The sequence below is a fragment of the Hypanus sabinus genome, chromosome 3 (genome assembly GCF_030144855.1).
Source record: "Hypanus sabinus isolate sHypSab1 chromosome 3, sHypSab1.hap1, whole genome shotgun sequence".
NCBI lineage: Eukaryota > Metazoa > Chordata > Chondrichthyes > Myliobatiformes > Dasyatidae > Hypanus > Hypanus sabinus.
Window position 1 is genome coordinate 5184321 of NC_082708.1, and position 15100 is coordinate 5199420.

Genomic DNA, 15100 nt, shown 5'->3' on the forward strand with positions numbered 1-15100 from the left:
AAGGTAAATCTTCTTCACTCAGAGGGAGGTGAGAGTGTGGAACGAGCTGCCAGCAGAAGTGGTCGATGCAGGTTTAATTGCAGTGTTTAAGAGAAGTTTAAACAGATATAGGCATAGAAGGGGTTATGGAGGGCTTACGGTCCAGGTGCAGAACAGCAGTTTGGCATGGTATAGATAGGGCCTGTTTCTGTGCTGTACTGTTCTCTAACTCGGTAACTAAAGTGTAAAAGCTTCTGAAATGATTAATTCGAAGATCATAGCATGGTAGATAATTAGGGCGAGGTCATGGGAAGTGGTTTGTACAGAGGACAAACACCTGCACAGACATGTGTTGAACTGAATGACTTGCATTCTGTTTGAGTGCTGAAGGCTGAGTTTCAGAGCAACACACACAATGCTAGAGGAACTCAGCAGGTCAGGCAGCATCTGCAGACAGGAATAAACAGTCGATGTTTTAGGCTGAGACCTTTCATCTTTTTTCCCCACTGGAATAGTAAAGATGCCACATTGCCTGCAGATGGAGCTGCTTGTGCTTTCTATGAACACCCTGGCTAAGTGGCTCAGGTGTTTCACAGGCACTACTGATGGCTGCTAGGGAGCCAGCTTTATTAGAGAACGTGAGAACAGTTGGCCTTCCAGATCCAAACAAGTTCTACTTTTTTTAATTGGTTCCACTGAAACTGCCGAAACCTGTGGAACTGCAGTCCCTGATACTTTATCGAGAGATGCAAAAACGAAGTACTGCATGTGTACTTGTACTCAAATCTCAAAGCATTTGCAAAAACATTTGCACCTCTGGTTGTTTCGGAATGAGAACAATTGAATTAAGCTGCAAAAATTAACCAGAAAGTAGTTGGGTTTACGTCTAAAGATTAGTTTTATTGGTCATATGTATTTCAAAACATACAGTGAAATGCATTGCTTACATCAGAGACAGCCTGCAAGTGTCACTGCCTCCGGCACCTAACCCTAACTTGTCAGTCTTTGGATTGTGGGAGGAAACTGGAGCATCCGGAGGAAATCCACGCAGTCAAGGGGGAGAATGTGCAAACTCCTTACAGAATCAAATTGAACCCTTGTCTTAGAGTTGGCTCGATGTAAAGCATTGCTCTAACCTCCATGCTACCATGCCGCCCCCTCAGAATGGACAAGAGCACATTAAGTAAAAGCCGCTTGGAGTTGGGCTCAAATCATCCATGCTAACTATGTTGCCTAGTGAGCTCGTCCCGTTTGCCCGCATTTGTACCATCGTCCACTAAGCCTCTCTCCTCTCCATATACTATCTAGATGGCTTTTAAATGTTATTAATTTTCCCGTCAGAACCATGGTTTCTGATTACTCATTCCAAATACGCACCACTCTCTGCACGAAGAAGCTGCTCCTGATGTCTCTTTTAAATCTCTAGTCTCTGATTTAAACCTTTGCCCTCTTGTTGGCCTGGAGGAAAAGGACTCTACCTTTCAAAGGTATCTATCCCCTCATGATCTTACATGCCTCAATCAGGTCACCCCTCAATCTACTGCATTGGATGGTATCCATGACTTCCACTGGCAGCTCGTTCCACACTCACACCAGCATGAAGATCCTCCTCAGGTTCCCATTAAATATTTCACCTTTTACCTTTAACCTGTGACCTCAAGTTCAAGTTTTACCCAACCTCAGTGGAAAAAGCCTGCTTGGTCTTGCCCTATCTATACCCCTCACAATTTGGTACACCTTCATCAAATCTCCCCTCATTCTCCTACCCTATAGGCAATATAGTCTTAACCTATTCAACTTTCCTCTATAACTCCAGTCCTCAAGTTCCAGCAGGTTTTGAGAGGTTAGCATATGTTTAGCATGCCAGTTTCAAAGTATTTTGAAGTGCTTTAACAGTTGATACATCACCCTTTTGAAGGAGTTATAGCAATCACCATGCAGGAGGTAGAATTACTAGGGCACTGGAAGCCACTTGCCCTGTTAGAATTAGAATCAGGTTTAATATCACTAGCATATGTGATGTACTGCTGCGCAGACAATACAATAAATGTTTCAAATGATCTAAGCTACAATAGGAAATATAAAACAGGTATTGCAAAAACAGCTAAACAGTAAGGTAGTGTTCATGGATTTGTTTAGAGATTTATTTGCTTATCAATACAGTGCAATGTTGGCCTTCCAGCCCTTTGAGCTGTGCCGCCCAGGAATCCCACAGCCCTGACTAACCCAAACCTAATCACGGGACAATTCCCAGTCACCAGTTAACCCATCCGATATGTCTTTGAGCACCCAGGAAAAACCCACGCATTCCACGGGCAGGGCATACAGAGACTCCTTACAGAATAGCACCCAGAATTGAACTCCAAACTCTGGATCACCCCAAACTGGAATAACATCACACTAACTGCTACGCCCAAATATGATGGCCGAGGGAAAGAAGTTGTTGCTGAAACGTTGACTGTGTGTCTTCAGGCTCCTTTACCACCTCCTTGATGATAGCAATGAGAAGAGGATATGTCCTGGGTGGTGGGGGTCCTTAATAATGGATGCAACTGCCTTGCCACCGATTGAAGATGTCCTCCATGGTGGGGAAGCTATTGCCCATGATCGAACTAGCTGAGTTTGCAACCCTCTGCAGCCTTTTCCATTATTTATTCTGTTCCAGCCCTAGTAGAACAATCCTTTTGTCTTAAAGAAGCCTTGGTTGGTGGGTTTTATAGTTCTGAGCATTATGCTTTAGGAAGAATTTAAAAACTGGAGAGAGTGCAAGAGTTTTGTCAGTGCCTGCAAGAAGATGAATCTCAAGGCTGTACATGGTATCCGTAGTTTGATAATGAATTTAGACAATAGACAATAAGTGCAGAAGTAGATCATTTGGCCCTTCAAGCCTGCACTGCCATTTTGAGATCATGGCTGATCAATTACTATCAATACCCGGTTCCTGCCTTGTCCCCTATCCATAAGATACCTATCTAGCTCCTTCTTGAAAGCATCCAGAGAATTGGCCTCCACTACCTTCCAAGGCAGTGCATTCCAGACTCCCACAACTCTCTGGGAGAAGAAGTTTTTCCTTAACTCTGTCCTAAATGACCTACCCTTATTCTCAAACCATGCCCTCTGGTACTGGACTCTCCAGGCATCTGGAACATATTTCCTGCCTCTATCTTGTCCAATCCCTTAATAATCTTATATGTTTCAATCAGATCCCCTCTCAGTCTCCTTAATTCCAGCATGTACAAGCCCAGTCTCTCTAACCTCTCTGCGTAAGACAGTCCGGACATCCCAGCAATTAACCTCGTGAATCTACGCAGCACTTCCTCTACAGCCAGGGTGTCCTTCCTTAACCCTGGAGACCAAAACTGTACACAATACTCCAGGTCTCACCAGGGCTCTGTACAAATGCAAGAGGATTTCCTTGCTCTTGCACTCAATTCCCTTTGTAATAAAGGCCAACATTCCATTAGCCTTCTTCACTGCCTGCTGCACTTGCTCATTCACCTTCAGTGACTGATGAACAAGGACTCCTAGATCTCTTTGTATTTCTCCCTTACCTAACTTTACACCATTCAGATAATAATCTGCCTTCCTGTTCTTACTCCCAAAGTGGATAACCTCACACTTATTCACATTAACCGTCATCTGCCAAGTATCTGCCCACTCACCCAGCCTATCCAAGTCACCCTGAATTCTCCTAACATCCTCATCACATGTCACACTGCCACCCAGCTTAGTATCATCAGCAAATTTGCTGATGTTATTTTCAATGCCTTCATCCAAATCGTTGACGTAAATTGTAAACAGCTGTGGTCCCAATACCGAGCCCTGTGGTACCCCACTTGTCACCACCTGCCATTCCGAGAAACACCCAATCACCGCTACCCTTTGCTTTCTATCTGCCAACCAGTTTTCTATCCATGCCAATGTCTTCCCCCCAATGCCCTGAGCTTTGATTTTACCCACCAATCTCCTATGTGGGACCTTATCAAATGCCTTCTGAAAATCGAGGTACACTACATCCACTGGATCTCCCCTGTCTAACTTCCTGGTTACATCCTCGAAAAACTCCAACAGATTAGTCAAGCATGATTTACCCTTGGTAAATCCATGCTGGCTCGGCCCGATCCTATCACTGCTATCTAGATATGCCATTATTTCATCCTTAATGAAATAATGAAATAGATGGACTCCTAGCATCTTCCCCACCACCGATGTCAGGCTGACAGGTCGATAGTTCTCTGTTTTCTCCCTCCCTCCTTTCTTAAAAAGAGGGATAACTTTAGCCATTCTCCAATCCTCAGGAACTGATCCTGAATCTAAGGAACATTGGAAAATGATTACCAATGCATCTGCAATTTCCAGGGCCACCTCCTTTAGTACCCTAGGATGCAGACCATCTGGACCTGGGGATTTGTCAGCCTTCAGTCCCATCAGTCTTCTCATCACCGTTTCCTTCCTAATGTCAATCTGTTTCATTTCCTCTGTTATCCTATGTCCTTGGCCCATCTTAATATGGGCTGTTTACTTAGAACTTTTGAACTTTGAGATCTTTAGGAATGTCACCAAAAATTTTAACAAACTTCTATTGATGCGCAGTGGATAGTATTGTTACTGGTTGCATCACGTTTTGGTATGGAATGGAAAAGGCTATAATGGGGGATATAGTCGAGTCCATCATGGGCAAAGCCCTCCCCACCATTGAGCACATTTACACTGAGCACTGCCACAAGAAAGCAGCATTCATCATCAAGGACCCCACTGTCCAGGCCTTTCTCACTGCTGCCAGTGGGAATGAGGTACAAAGCCTTAGGAAACTACACCATCAGGTTCAGGAGCAGTTATTATCTGGCAACTAACAGGCTCCTGAGCCAGTGTGGATATCTCCACTCAACTCAACAAACGCACTTTCCAGATCTCTTTACAACTCGTGTTCTCAGTGTTTTGTTTATTTGTACAGTTTGTCTTTTGCACATTGGTTGTCAGTTTTTGATGATGTATAATTTTTCTTATTCTGTTGTATTTCTATATGTTTCTGTAAATGTCTGCAAGGAAATTCATCTCAAGTTGGTACTTGTACGATCATTTGAGTCGTGTATGAGTCTATGATCACTTCAGTCTAAAGCGTTATTTCCCTAATGGAGAACACCTGTTTGTGACTTCTTTTGCATGTTATAAATATAGAAACATAGGAAAACTACAGCATAATACAGAACCTTCAGCCCACAAAGCTGTGCTGAACATGTCCTTACCTGAGAAATTACCTAGGGTTACCCACAGCCCTCTATTTTTCTGAGCTCCATATACCTGTCCAGGAGTCTCTTAAAAGACCTTATCGTATCTGCCTCCACCACCGTCGCTGACAGCCCATTCCATGCACTCACCACTCTCTGCACGAAAAAAAAACTTACCACTGACATCTCCTCTGTACCTACTTCCAAGCACCTTAAAATTCTGCCCTATTGTGCTAGCCATTTCATCCCTGGGAAAAAGCCTCTGAATATCCACGTAATCAATGCATGCCTCTCATCATCTTACATAACTCTGTCAGGTCACCTCTCATTTTCTGTTGCTCCAAGGAGAAAAGGCCAAGTTCACTCAACCTATTCTCATAAGGCATGCTCCCCAATCCAGGCAACATCCTTGTAAATCTCCTCTGCACCCTTTCTATGGCTTCCACATCCTTCCTGTAGTGAGGGAGAACGGAGCACAGTACTCCAAGTGGGGTCTGACCAGGGTCCTATATAGCTGCAACATTACCTCTCGGCTCCTAAACTCAAACCCACAATTGATGAAGGCCAATACACCATACACCTTCTTAACCACAGAGTCAACCTGTGCAGCATCTTTGAGCGTCCTATGCACTCGGACCCCAAGATCCCTCTGATCCTCCACACTGCCAAGAGTCTTATCATTAATACTATATTCTGTCATCATTTTTGACATACCAAAATGAACCACCTCACACTTATCTGGGTTGGACTCCCATCTGCCACTTCTCAGCCCAGTTTTGCATCCTATCAATGTCCTGCTGTAACCTCTGACAGCCCTCCACACTATCCACAACACCTCCAACTTTTGTGTCATCAGCAAATTTACTAACCAATCCCTCCACTTCCTCATCCAGGTCATTTACAAAAATCACAAAGAGTAAGGGTCCCAGAACAGATCCCTGAAGCACACCACTCATCACCGAACTCCATGCAGAATATGACCTGTCTACAACAACCCTTTGTCTTCTGTGGGCAAGCCAATTCTGGATCCACAAAGCAATGTCCCCTTGGATCCCATGCCTCCTTACTTTCTCAATAAGCCTTGCATGGAGTGCTCTGTCAAATGCCTTGCTGAAATCTATATACACTACATCTACTACTCTACCTTCATCAATGTGTTTAGTCACATACTCAGAAAATTCAATTAGGCTCATAAGGCATGACCTGCTTTTGACAAAGCCATGTTGACTATTCCTAATCATATTATACCTCTCCAAATGTTCATAAATCCTGCCTCTCAGGATCTTCTTCATCAGCTTACCAATCACTGAAGTAAGACTCACTGAACTATAATTTCCTGGGCTATCTCTACTTCCTTTCTTGAATAATGGAACAGCATCCGCAACCCTCCAATCCTCTGGAACCTCTCCCGTCCCCACTGGTGATGGCTCAGAAGCTCAGTGATCTCTTCCCTTACCTCCCACAGTAGCCTGGGGTACATCTCATCTGGTCTTGGCGACTTATCCAATTTGGTGCTTTCTAAAAGCTCCTGCACATTCTCTTTCTTAATATCTATGTTCTCAAGCTTTTTAATCCGCTTTTACAATCACCAAGTTCCTTTTCCATAATATATACTGAAGCAAAGTACTCATTAAGTACCTTTGCTATCTCCTCCGGTTCCATACACGCTCTTCCACTGTCACACTTGATTAGTCCTATCTTCTCACATTATATCTTCTTGCTTTTCACATACTTGTAGAATGCCTTGGGGTTCTCCTTAAACCTGTTTGCCAAGACCTTCTCATGGCCCCTTCTGGCTCTCTTAATTTCATTCTTAAGCTCCTTCCTGCTAGCCTTATAATCTTGTAGATCTCTATCATTACTTAGCTTATTGAACTTTTTGTAAGCTCTTCTTTCCTTCTTGACCAGATTTACAACAGCCTTTGTACACCATGATTCCTGTACCCTACCATCCTTTCCCTGTCTCCAGGCAAATATCCCTTGAACATTTGCCACATTTTTTCCGTACATTTTCCTGAAAACATCTGTTCCCAATTTATGCTTCCAAGTTCCTACCTGATAACTTCATATTTCCCCTTACTTCAGTTAAACTATTTCCTAACTTGTCTGTTTGTATCCCTTTCCAATGCTATGGTAAAGGAGATAGAATTGTGATCACTGTCTGCAAAATGTTCTCCCACTGAGAGACCAGGTTCATTTCCCAATTAAAGATAAGTACAGCCTCTCCTCTTGTAGGCTTACCTACATATTGTGTCAAGAAACCTTCCTGAACACACTTAACAAACTCCACCTCATCTAAACCTCTTGCTCTAGGGACATGCCAATCGATATTTGGGAAATTAAAATCTCCCACCACGACAACCCTGTTACACCTTTCCAGAATCTGTCCCCTTATCTGCTTCTTGATGTCCCTGTTACTTTTGGGTGGTCTATATATAAAAAAAACACCCAGTAGAGTTATTGACCCTTCCTGTTCCTAACCTCCACCCACAGAGACTCCATAGACAATCCCTCCATGACGTCCACCTTTTCTGCAGCTGTGACACTATCTCTGATCAACAGTGCCACGCCCCCACCTTTTTGCCTCCCTCCCTGGCCTTCCTGAAACATCTAAAGCCTGGCACTCATAGTAACCATTCCTGCCCCTGAGCCAAACAACATAATAGCTCCAAGTACTGATCCACGTTCTAAACTCATCTGCTTTGTTACATAGAAATCTACAGCACATTACAGGCCCTCTGGCCCACAATCCTATGCCAACCATAACATACTCTAGATACTGACTAAAATTTTCCTACCACATTGCCCTCTATTTTACTAAGCTCCATGTACCTATCTAAGAGTCTCTTAAAAGACCCTATTTAATCTGCCTCATAATACTCGTTATATTAAAATAGACTATTGGTCTGAGCATGTCCCTTCTCTATCATCCGTCTATCCTCCCTCTCGCACTGTCTCCAAGCTTTCTCTATTTGTGAGCCAACCACCTCTTCCTGTGTCACTTCAGTTGGGTTCCCACCCCCCAGCAATTCTAGTTTAAAGTCTCCCCAATAGCCTTAGCAAACCTTCCCACCAGGATATTGGTCCCCCTGGGATTCAAGTGCAACCTGTCCTTTTTGTACAGGTCACACCTGCCCCAAAAGAGGTCCCAATGTTGATTGTCACTTTGATTATAATTAGTTTTTTGTAAATTCCACTGTAAATTCTGTATTTTTTCCTGTAAAGACCTGCATGAAAATGTATCTTGGAGTTGTATATGGTGACATATGAGGACTTTGAGAATAAATTTACCTTGAACTTTGAGCTGTTGATCAGTTTAGTTCTGTGGAGAACTAGAGAAGCTGAGATAGAGGTTATTACAGGTGGACCATGGGAAGATTTTACAACTGTTCAAGATCTTGAAGGGTTTTGGTGAACAGCACAGGGGTCAGAAACCAGAAGATGGATTAAAAAGTGGTTCAAAGTAAATTGATTATCAAGTACATATATGTCACCATATTTCATTTTCTTGTGAACAAACACAGGAAATACAAGAAAAAACGATAGAATCAGTGAAAGGTGCACACAGAATGACAAACAGCCAATGTGCAAAAAACAACAAACTCTGCAAATATAAAAAGATAAAGGGGAAAAAAGAATTAAATAAAGTGATAAATATCAACAGCATGAGATGAAGAGTCCTTGAAAGTGAGTCCGTAGGTAATGGGGACAGTTCAGTGATTGGGTGAGTGAAGTTATCCCTACTGGTTCAAGAGCCTGATAGTTGAGGGGTAATAACTGTTCTTGAACCTGGTGATGTGGGTCGTGAGGATCCTGAGCCTCCTTCCTGTGGCAGCAGTGAGAAGAGAGCACGGCCTGGGTGGTGGGGCTCCCTGATGATGGATGCTGCTTTCCTGCGACAGCACTCTGTGTAGATGTGCTCAATGGTGGGAGGGCTATGCTCGTGATGGACTGTGCTGTATCCCCTACTTTCTGTAGGCTTTTCTATACAAGGGCGTTGCTGTTTCCACACCAGTCTGTGATGTATCGAGTCAATATACTCTCCACCACACATCTATAGTTTTGTCAAGGTTTAGATGATATGTCGAATCTTTGCAAACTTCTAAGCAAGTAGAGGTGCTGCAATGCTTTCTTTGTAATTGGTGGGCCCAGGAGAGATCCTCTGAAATGATAACACTGGATAATTTAAAGTTGCTGATCCTCCTGTGTTTTCCTTCTCCTGAAGTCAATAGTCATCTTGATCTTGCCGACAGTGAGTGGGAGGTTGTTGTTACTGCAGCACTCAGCCAGATTTCCAATCTCCCTCCAAATGCTGATTTGTCACCACCTTTCATTCGAAGGTGAGATGATAAACCTGAAGCAGTGAATTCTGGAATGAGCAACCGGAAAGGATTGACTTTATTCACCATATACATTTACATGTATTACAAATTCGCTACGGGTTTGTTGGTCAGGGTATAACATGCAACAAAAAAATAACAATTAATGGATTGTAAAAAATTTAGTTGTATACAAAATTATGAGGGGTCTATAAGCAGACTTTCTCCACTGAGATTAGGTGAGACTAGAACTAAAAGTCATGGGTTAAGGGTGAAAGGTGAAATATTTATGGTGAACTTGAAGAGGAACTTCAGAGGGTGTTGCAAGTGAAGTGAGCTGCCAGCAGAAGGAGATTCAATTACAACATTTAAGGGAAGTTTAGGTGATAGGAGGGGTATAGAGGGCTATGGTCCAGGTGTGGGTCAATGGGACTAGACAGAATAACAGTTCCACACAGACTAGATGGGCTGAAGGGCCTGGTAGTCAATGACTACTGGGTTCTTACTCATTTTCTGTCTGATTGTATTGTAGGTTCATTGATTACCATCCCGGCATGGGGGGGTAGCGGTGGGGGAACACTGCACAGGATCAGACAAAGCTGCAGAAAGTTGTAAGTTCAGCCACCTCCGTCATGGCACTAGTATCCTCAGCATCCAGGACCTCTTCAAGCAACAATGCCTCAAAAAGGTACCATCCATCATTGAGGAACCCAGGACATTCCCTCTTCTCATTGTTACCATCAAGGAGGAAGTACAGGAGCCTGAAGAAACACACTCAACAATTCAGGAACCAATATTCCCCTCCACCATAAGATTTCTGAACGGATTATGAACCCATGAACACTAACTCACTACTTTTTTCCTCTCTTTTTGCACTATTTATTTAACTGTTCATATATATGCTTAACGTAATTTACATTGTGTGTGTTTTATTGTGTATTATAATGTATTGCATCATACTGCTACCACGTAACAAATTTCACAATGTATGCCACTGATTCAGATTTTGAAACAGGATGTTACATATTCGTGGTTAAGGATGATTTTTGGGCATTGCCATTAACCATAATGTTTGTGTTTATATTGTTTAGAATCATAATAAGTATTGCAAACATTCCAGTTTGTTGTGGAAATTTTCAGACTTTACCATTCTTGAGAAACTTCAACCAACTGAAATACTCATAGTAAGAGTTTCTGTTTGAGAGAGACAGAATGTCTCCTCTGACATTCACCCCTATATTTTCCTCAATCACATTAAAGTTATGTCACCTAAACTTCCCTTAAATGTTGTAATTGAATCTCCTTCTCACTGAGGAAGAAAACTCACTAAGTACAAACAATTGTCTGGATGCTGCCTGGATTAGAGAGCATGTTTTATTAGGATAGGTTGAGCAAGCTAGAGCTGTTCTCTTTGTGGTTGAGGGGCTGAGAGGCAGCTTGATTGAGGTGTACATTAAAAAGGTGCATAGATCAAATGGGCAGCCTAGACTTTCTTCCCAGGGCAGAAATGGCTAATATGAGAGAACATAACTTTAATGTGATTGAGGAAAATATAGGGGTGAATGTCAGAGGTTATTTTTTTTGCACAGAGTGTTAAATGCATGAAACACACTGCTAAGGCTGATGGTAGAAGCAGATACGGTATTGGGTGCCTCAGAACCACAGAGCTATTACAGCTTGGGGTTTCTGGAGTTCAGAGTTCAATTCCAACGTCATCTGTAAGGAGATTGCATATTTTCCCTTTGGACTATGTGGGTTTTCTGTGGGTGCTCCAGTTTCCTCCCACCATCCAAAGACATACCAGTTAGTAGGTGAATTGGTCATTGTAAATTGTCCTGTGATTAAGCAGGTGTTAAATAGGTGGCTTGCTGGGTGGCATGGCTGATTGGGACAGAAGGGACTGTTCTGCGCAGTATCTCTAAATAAAATTAATAAATAATCAATCCAAACCTTCTCTCCTTCATAACCCTCCATTTTACTTTCATCCTTGTGCCTATCTAAGAGTCTGTTAAATCTCCCTACTGTATCTGCCTCGACCACCATCCCTGGCAGCTCACTCCACTTATCTGAAACAAATGTCTTATTATATTGGCCACTACTGTCCTGAGAAGAAGGTTCTGGCTGTCCACTCTTTGCTTGTCCTAATCTTTATATCTATCAAGAGGCCTCTCATCATCCTCCTCTCCAAAGAGAAAAAAACTCTAGCTTGCTTAATCTTTCCAGAAATGGAATAAAGACAATTACAGAGGCATGAGAGAGGAGCCTGCCCAGGTGCATTGGATGGGGATACTGGCGGGGATGACGGCAGATCAGAAGTGGCTAAAGTTTCTGGGAATAGTTCACAAGGCACAGGTTCTGTGTCCCACAGAAGTTGTTCTCAAATGGCAGGACTAGGCAACTGTGGCTAACAGGATAAGGATTGCTTAAAAGCCAAGGAAAGGGCATATAAGGTTGCAAAAGTGAGTGGGAAGTTGGATGACTGGGAAGCTTTTAACATCCAACAAAATGTAACTAAAAAAGTTATAAGAAGGGAAAAGATGAAATATGAGGGAAAGCAGCCAATAATATAAAGCAGAATACTAAAAGTTTTTTTTTCATTTATATAAACTGAAAAAAAGGTTTCAAGAGGTTAATTCCTGGGATGTCTGGACTGTCTTACGCAGAGAGGTTAGAGAGACTGGGCTTGTACACGCTGGAATTAAGGAGATTGAGAAGGGATCTGATTGCAACATATAAGATTATTAAAGGATTGGACAAGATAGAGGCAGGAAATATGTTCCAGATACTAGGAGAGTCCAGTACCAGAGGGCATGGTTTGAGAATAAGGAGTAGGTAATTTAGGACAGAGTTAAGGAAAAACTTCTCCCAGAGAGTTCTGGGGGTCTGGAATGCACTGCCTCGGAAGGCAGTGGAGGCCAATTCTCTGGATGCTTTCAAGAAGGAGCTTAGGTATCTTATGGATAGGGGAATCAAGGGATATGGGGACAAGGCAGGAACCGGTTATTGATAGTAGATGGTCAGCCATGATCTCAAAATGGCGGTGCAGGCTCGAAGTGCCGAATGGTCTACTTCTGCACCTATTGTCTATAAAGAGTAAAAGGGAGGTGAGAATTGATATTGGACCACTGGAAAATGACGCCGGTAAGGTAGTAATGGGGGCAAAGAAATGGCTGATGAACTTAATAATTGTTTTACTCCAGTCTTTACTATGGACGACACTAGCTATATGCCAGAGTGCCTTTGCTATTACAAAGGAAAAAGTACGAGGCAAACTTAAAGGTCATAAGGTGGATAAGTCATCTGGACCAGATGGACTACATCCCAGAGTGCTCAGAGAGGTTGCTGAAGAGATAACAGCTACATCAGTCATGATCTTTCAAGAATCATTTGATTCTGGCATGGTCCTGGAGGACTGGAAGATTGTGAATGTCACTCCACTCCTTAAGAAGGAAGGAATACAAAAGAGAAGAAATTATAGGCCAATTAGCCTAACCTTGGTGGTTGGGAAATTGTTGGAGCTAATTGTTAAGGACGAGGTTGTGGGGTATTTGGAAACTAATGATAAAATAACTCAAAGTCAGCATGGTTTCTGTAAAGGGAAATCTTACCTGATAAATCTGTTAAGAGTTCTTCAAGGATGTAACAAGCAGGGTGGAAAAAGGAGAGGCATTGGATGTCATTTAATTAGATTTTCAGAAGGCATTTGATAGGATGCCTTATATGAGGCTGCTAATGATAAAATCTTATGGTGTTACAGGAACAATACTGGCATGGATAGAGGAATGGCAAACAGGCAGGAGGCAGCAAGTGGGGATAAAGGGAGCCTTTTCTGGTTGGCTGCCGGTGACTTGTGGTATTCCTCAGGGGTCAGTATTGGGACTGCTACTTTTCACATTGTTTATCATTGATTTAGATAGTGAAATTGGTGGCTTTTTGGCAAAGATTGCAGATGATATGAAGATATGTGAAGGGGCAGGTAGTGCTGAATACTTAAACAAATTAGAAGCATGGGCAAAAAAGTGGCAGATGGAATACAGCATTGGGAAATGAATGATAATACATTTTGGTAAAAGGAACAATAGTGCAGACTATTGTCTAAATGGGTAGAAAATTCAAACATCAGAGGTGCATAGGGACTTAGGAGTCCTCATGCAAGACTCCCAGAAGATTAATTCACAGGTTGAGTCTGTAGTATAGAAGGCAAATGCAATGTTGGCATTTGTTTTAAGGGGAATAGAATGTAAAAACAAGGAGATAATGCTGAAGCTTTATAGGACACTAGTCAGGCTGTATTGGAGTGTTGTTAACAGTTTTGGGCCCCATGTCGCAAAGGATGTATTGTCATTGGAGAGAGTCCAGAGGAGGTTCATGAGGATGATTCTGGGAATGGAGGGGTTAACATAGGAGCATTTGGCAGCTTTGAGCCTGTACTCACTGGAATTTAGAAGAGTATTGGGGGGGATCTCATTGAAACCTACGGAATGTTGAAAGGACTAGTTAGGGTAGATGTGGAGAAGATGTTTCATATGATGGGGGTATCCAGAACTAGAGGGCAGAGCCTCAAATTTGTGAGGCAACCTTTTAGAACAGGAGGATTTTTTTTAGCCAAAGAGTGGTGAATCTCTGGAATGCTGTGCACAGACTGCAGTGGAGGCCATGTCCATGCATATATTTGAAGCAGAAGTTGATAGATTTCTGAGTGGTTGGGGCATCGAGGGATACAGTGAGAGGGCAGGTGTATGGGGTGAATGGCATAAGAATGCTCTCTTATCCTGGAAGCATCCTGAAAAATCTCCTCTGCAGCCTTCCTAACATTACCACATCCTTCCTATAATGAGGTGACCGGAACTGAACGTAATATTCCATGTGTGGTCTGACCAGAATTCACTACTTTTGAACTCAATCCCCCCCCCGACTGTGCAGACCAACACACCATTTGCTGCTTAACCACCCTACCAATTGCTCAACAAATTTGGACGTGAACCCCACGATCCTCTTCACTGCTAAGAATCCTGCCTTTAACCCTGTACTCTGTCTTCAAGTTCAGTCATACAGAGTGAATCACTTTACACTTTTCCGGATTGAACTTCATCTGCTGCAAGTCAGCCCAGCTCTGCATCCTATCAATATCCGGTTCAAACCTATAAGAGCCTTCCACACTATCCACAACTCCACCAACCTTCATGTCATCTCAAACTTACTGACACACTGTTCCACTCATCATCCAAGTTATTTATAAAAATCTCTGAGCGTGGGGGTCCCAGAACTAGGGAGTAATTTTATGACTCACTTAGACAGACTCATGAATGAGCAAGATACGGAGGGATTTGGACCATGTGCAGGATAGTAGGATTAGTTGGATTGACATCATGGTTGGTATGGATAGGGTGGGCTGAAGGGCCTGTTCCTGCAATGTACTGGCCCATGTTCTGTTAAATATTTTGGGTTATATAAGTACATTTAAGCACATTTACATGGAGCACTGTGACAGGAAAGCAGCATCTATCAGCAAAGACCCTGATCATCCAGGCCATGCCTTCTCACTGCTGCCATCAAGAGAATCAGGTCCCACAC

General features: G+C 42.8%; 1 protein-coding gene across 4 annotated transcripts in view; it reads left to right on the forward strand.

Moving 5' to 3' along the window:
• Positions 1 to 15100, forward strand: part of LOC132390999 (E3 ubiquitin ligase RNF121) — a 103408-nt gene that overhangs the window by 50284 nt on the left and 38024 nt on the right. The window lies entirely within an intron of this gene.